The following is a 6,464-nucleotide window of genomic DNA, read 5'->3' as shown; positions in this document are numbered from 1 at the left end:
CCTATTGCAAAAGAGAACTGGTGAACTGCAACACAAAAACTCAGTGACTTGCTCAAGGTCACACTGAGCATTTGCAATTGAGCAAGGAATTAAACCTGGATCTCCCAAGTCTTGGGCAAAAGTCTTACCTATTGGGAAATTGTTCCTCTCCAGTTTGACTGCCTTGTAAAGATGAAAGGCTGAGCTAACTACCATGATTTGGATTTGATGAAGAGGGTCTTTTCCAATATAAAGATGTTTGGGGTGTGCCACCAAGACAACCACAGCCCTGGCTATCCTGGGTGTGGCCTCTGAGTTGGACAGAACAGCCTCTAAAGTAGGTGAATGAAGGGAAAGGAGATGGGCTGATCCAGTGCTTCTCTTGGGCAGCCTCCTACCCCAAAACTCCAGTGGTTAGTGTAATCACTTTCCCCTAGACAGCCCCCTGACACATACACACACACACACACACACACACAGAGTTGCTAAACAGGCCCCCCCTGGGTACAAATCACAACTCCGAGTGTATTCCAGGGACTGGATTTGACCCTGTTAGAAATATAAATTATAGTTACACTTTTGAGGTGATTTATGGTGAATTCTTCCTTGCTGACTCACGTGTGCTTGCATGCATAACTTTGACAGTCATATAGTTCATAAACATTTTTGAGATAGGACAGCCCTGACCATGGGCCAAGGCTCATGCATGTTTACGTATAACTGAATAAACACTAGTACAATGAAATGACTATCTGGCTCATGTTATGCTTCCTCCCTTGATGGACATTCACCATCCTTTCCTTTCATTTTTGCAGAAGAACAGATGATCGGCGTTTCTATGTATTTCTAGCCAATTGCCCATCAAGAATGACGGGGAGGGAGAGTGGGCAGGGACAGAGCCCCAGGCCCCCTCGTCTGGGCCCGCTCCCCCTTCCCTCCTGCTGCTTGGGGTCTGGACCCGCTCCCCTCCCCCCCACGTTGGGACCAGTCCCAATCCCTCACCCCACGTTACATGCAGGGAGCAGGGCAGGACTGGGCAAGGCCCTGCTTCTGCCTGCTCTGTTGCTGCCACCTCCAGAGAGCAGAGCACGGGGGCAAGGCCTCGCTCCCCTCACTCCGCCCCCTATGTCCCCACCATCATGGTGGTGAGCTGCCTTCTGTCAGTCCACATCTTTGCGCTCTGATTGGCTGTTTGTCAGCCAATCAGAGCACAAATGAAGCATTATGGACAGACAGACAGACAGACAGATTTAGGCTTTTATAGTATTAGAATCTTTGTGTTGCCTTTACTGAAACCTGGAAAGACATATTTGGGCTCACAGGGATTGATTTTGCCCCTTTGAAACACAAGTTGTCAATGGGTGCATCTATACCTGCCGATTTAAGGTGCTTTAGCCCGATTTAAGGTGCATTAAGGGCATGTGCCTACATGTGTGTGCCCTTAATGAAGCTTCAAAATGACAATTTTAGGCTATTCGTGCCTTAATGTGACACCTGCAAAAGCAGGCGTCAAATTTACGTGCGAATAGCATATGTAGACATCACGTACAGACTGACTTGGAACTAACTTCAGTCTCATATCAGCCCATGTACATGGCGTTAATGTGCTTTAATGTGTGCACATGTAGCCACGTTGCCTTAATGCACATTAAGCTAATGTGCATTAAATTTAGTTGCACCTAAATGCACGTATAGGCATGCCCAATGTCTTGTTATCTGTTCATCAGCCAACGGCTGTTCGCTGGCCAGTAGATCTGAATCTTAAAGGGAGCATCTTTGCATGGAGATAGAGATTCTCTGGAGATCGCATGTATCCGGTTAAAGCAGAGACTCTTGGATCCTTTTCTAGATCTGCTGCTCTTCTGCTGTATAATTTGGAGCAAGTTGCTTAGTCTGAAGTTTTCAAAAGGGCCTATTTGTTGTGTTTGCCTTCATGTCTTACGTGTTAAGGGCTTGATTTTAGAGGTGTGGAAGTGAATTGGAGTTTTGATTGACAGTTGTTTAACCTTTACTGAAAAATTGCCTAGAGGACTGCGGAATTCATCTATTGTGTAATATGTTGAGGTCTTTATATGAAGACACATTTATACATAGGTTCCCTTGTGAAAAGCACTACAGAAGTGCAGCTACTGAATGGTTGTAGTATGTTTAGTCGCAGTCTTTGCCACAAGAGAGAAAGGCAATAAATAGCTCTGGAGCAAGAGAAAAACACATTGGCCTTGTGTTCATCTTCCTTAATGTCTTGTCACACACTGTGCTTTGGGAGACTCAAGTCCAGTTCCCAGACTATCACACATCTCTGTGAACTCTCTGTACCTCTGTTTTCCACTTGTGAAATGCTTCATACAGGTATTTTACAGAGAAAATCATTTAAACACTCAGGTGTTGTAGTGATGACGCAAGGCTGGCAACCAAGACACAGATAGGCTTGTCTTTGTGCTACCCAGGGGTGGGCAAAATGCAGCCCAGAGGTCAGATGCAGCCCGCCAGGCCATTCTATCCGGCGCGCAGGGCCCCTAAAAAATTTAGAAAACTAATATTTATCTGCCCCTGGCTGCCTATCATGCGGCCCTCAATGGCTTGCCAAATTCCGTAAGTGGCCCTCCGCCCAAAATAATTGCCCGCCCTGTGCTACACCCATGTGGCTGCTGTAAAGCATGATGTACCCATTTGCTCCCATAAGCAATGTATTATATCTGCTTTAGAGCAGCCACCCAGCACTCTTGTTACCTGCACTGCCTCAGATGGGCTTGTTAGCGTGGGTTCAGAGATGCCTCATGCCTGGGATTTGGTGTATGCAGAACCAAAGCAACTAGGTGTTGGGTGTTTCAAGGCAGCACAAAAATGCTGGAATTGATTTGCTCAAGGTCACCCAGGATGTGTATAGCTGAGCAGGGACCTGAACTTGGATCTGTCAGGCTACAGCCCAGTGGCCTGGCCACTGGGCCAGCTTTCATCACCACAAGTACTCATACAAGCTACATACAAGTACTCATACAAGGCTGTGATGGAACTCCAGCTAGTTACAAATATCAAGGAAAATAAAAAGTCCTTTTTTAGATATGTGGGGAGCCAAAGGAAAAGCAAGGGTAACACTGGACCCCTGCTAAACCTGATGGGGCAACTGACAACTGACGCCCGGGAAAAAGCAAACTTGCTAAATGGGTGCTTTGCATCAGTTTTTCACCAGTTCCATGGGACAGCCCTGCCCACTATGGGTCAGGGAGGCCCAGGTGAGGGAGATTCCTTGCCCTCCATCGAAGCTGACCTCATGAAGGAACACCTTGACAGGCTGGATACCTTCAAGTCAGCTGGCCCTGATGGGTTACACCCAAGGGTACTCAGGGAGCTGGTGAGCATCATAGCTCAGCCCCTGGCACAGATCTTTGAGAGCTCTTGGTGCTCTGGTGAAATGCCCAATGATTGGAAGAGGGCCAATATCATGCCTATCTTCAAGAAAGGGAGGAAAGTAGATCCGGCAAACTACAGGCCCATCAGCCTGACTTCTATCCTGGGGAAGGTCTTGGAAAAGATCATCAAGGAGGCCATCTTTAACAAATTAGCTGAAGGCAAGATCCTGAGGGAATCTCATTTCCTTTTATGACCAGGTGGCTTATCACCTGGACAAGGGGACGAGATCGACATTGTATACCTCGACTTTAAAAAAGCCTTCAATCTGGTATCCCATGATCACCTCTTGGCTAAACTGGCTAACTGCGGCCTTGACGTCACCACGATTCGCTGGCTGGGGAACTGGCTCCGCGGTAGGACCCAGAGGGTGATGGTTGACGGGAGCCAATCATCTTGGTGCGCTGTGACCATTGGGTTCCCACAAGGCTCTGTCCTGGGACCTGTACTATTTAACATCTTCATCGATGATGTGGACAATGGTGTCAGAAGCGGACTGGCCAAGTTCTGGGTGGATCTGGACAGACTCATGAAATGGGCTGACGAGAACCTGATGGTGTTCAACACCGAAAAATGCAAGGTTCTCCACCTTGGGAGGAAAAACCTGCAGCAAGCTTATAGGCTCGGTAGTGCTACGCTGGTTAGCACTACAGATGAAAGGGACTTGGGGGTCATGGTTGACCACAAGATGAACATGAGCTTTCAGTGTGATGCTGCAGCTAGTAAAGCTGGCTTGCATCCATAGATGCTTCTCAAGCAAATCCTGGGACGTCATTCTCCCGCTGTACTCGGCCTTCGTGAGGCTGCAGCTGGAGTACTGCATCCAGTTTTGGGCTCCACAATTCAAAAAGGATGTGGAGAAGCTTGAGAGGGTGCAGAGGAGAGCCATGCGCATGATCAGAGGTCAGGAAAACAGACCTTATGATGAGAGGCCATGGAGCTATTCAGCCTGGAAAAGCGCAGACTATGGGGTGATCTGGTGGCCACCTATAAGTTTATCAGGGGTGCTCATCAGGATCTGGGGGAACGTCTGTTCACCAGAGCCCCCCAAGGGATGGCAAGATCGAACGGTCACAAATTCCACTGTGACTGATTCAGGCTGGACATAAGAAAGAACTTCTTCACTGTCTGAGCCCCCAAGGTTTGGAATAGACTGCTGCCAGAGGCGGTTCACTTTGAACGCCTTCAAGACACATTTGGATGTTTATCTGGCTGGGATCCTATGATCCCTGCTGACTTCCTGCCCCTGGGGCAGGGGGCTGGACTCGATGATCCTCCAGGGTCCCTTCCAGCCCAAATGTCTATGAAATCTATGAAATCACATCTCAGACTGCAGACAGCTGTAGCATCTTGATACACTTGGCCCTCACTCTGAGCTCCTGGCAGTTTAATATAACAGAAGAACAAATCTACCATGTTTTTGTTTTTGAAATCCTTCCTGCTTGTCATTGTCTAGGAAGGTTTATATTTAAAGAAGTAAAGTGGCAAGGAGTGGGTGAAAGCAATTTAATCTCCCTGTGCTTTTCCAGAATTGTGATGTTCTTGACCCTCCGCCAACACCCTAACACTGCCAGCTCATTGCGCTAATGTGCTTCTGAACCTGCATCCCCCATGTATGATGGTGTGTTGCTTACCTCAGTGATAACAACAGCGTTCAATTCAAATGGATGGGACAAGAATACAAGTATATGTCCTGATTTTTCTGTCGTCCACATCAGTGTAAATCAGGAGTAAGTACACTGAAGTCAACAGGGTTTTGGCAGGTCTAAATGAGAACTAAATCTGGTCCTTATTGGCATGGTTCGAACAGGTATATAAACGTTTCCAAATCTGCAAGATGAGGAGAGAAAAATGAATATTCAGTCCAAATAAAATGAATCAAACATTGCCAGGTGTCTATAATATATATCTATAACAGGGCTTGAGTCTCCCTCACACTTCGCATTGTTTGGGTAGAAATATAACTTATCTGTACTTTATACTGTCCAAGTGGAGTCAAGGGCCTTTGGTCTCCATGAAAATCAGACTGCAATGCATTAAGCCATTGTCGGCAGCACCTAAGGCTTGGCTTTGCCCTCTGCCACAAACTGTACCTTAAAGCTTTAAATAATAGAGCTATAGATGTGAGTAGCAAATACTGATGCAATCTGCTGAGCAAGGGAAAGATGCAAGTGGTGGGCTGTCCCACACCAATCAACAGTGAAGCTGGCTCTTAATTGACAAGAACCTTGCACCTGTCCTTGGTATTCTGGACAGTTTAAGTGGTGAGACGACATTGTTTGCAGCTCTTGATTATTATGGGAAATGCATTCTGTCTGTTTTCTCTGTCCAGAAAATTTCAGTGCTTAAAGTAGTAGTACAGGAAATGTACAGTCACTGTGTAGAAATAACATATGCAGCTTTGCAACAAATTTTTCCTGTGCTGGCTGTCACAGCAAGATTCTTCCGTCACCCCTGCTATGGAAAGAACTCTGGTGAAGGTGTGAGAATATTTCACTTTCCATAGGACATTTAGCCTTTTGCTTCTCTGCTGTGCCTGCCAACGAGGGTGTTAGCTCTTGTGTTCTGTAAAACTGTCTACTAGGTACTTGACTGAGATCTCCAACTAATATGATTATGAACTTCCACATGGATTCTCATCTGCTGGCCACAGTTAATAAACAGACCATCTTGCTGCTGTCAGGTGAATCCTCCTCCTTTTGGGCTCACATTTCAAGTGAAGATAGACTTTCAGAAGACCTCAGTATGCTACATGTATGTTGGGTGTCCAGGATTTTTGGATACAGATATGAGGAATGGGAAATCTGATTTTTGAGAGCTTGGAGACAATTTGTATAAGCAGTTGCTGCAGGATAAGACTGTCACTGGAGAGAATGATTCCATAATGTAACTGTTGTGGTGAATAGGTATGGACTGTTGGCTTTATCTAAAGCTCTTTGAAGCCTAAGTGTGTCTTTTTACAAGAGGCTGACACCTGTACCAATTATCTGAGTAGTGAGAAGGGAGGCAAGGAAACTTTATTTGGGGAAAGAAGACTTAAGCAGCAGCTGCCATATGCCCTTATGCTTGTCATCTTT

This window comes from Alligator mississippiensis, chromosome 7 (assembly GCF_030867095.1).
Source record: "Alligator mississippiensis isolate rAllMis1 chromosome 7, rAllMis1, whole genome shotgun sequence".
Classification (NCBI taxonomy): Eukaryota; Metazoa; Chordata; order Crocodylia; family Alligatoridae; genus Alligator; species Alligator mississippiensis.
This window is presented reverse-complemented; position numbering follows the sequence as displayed.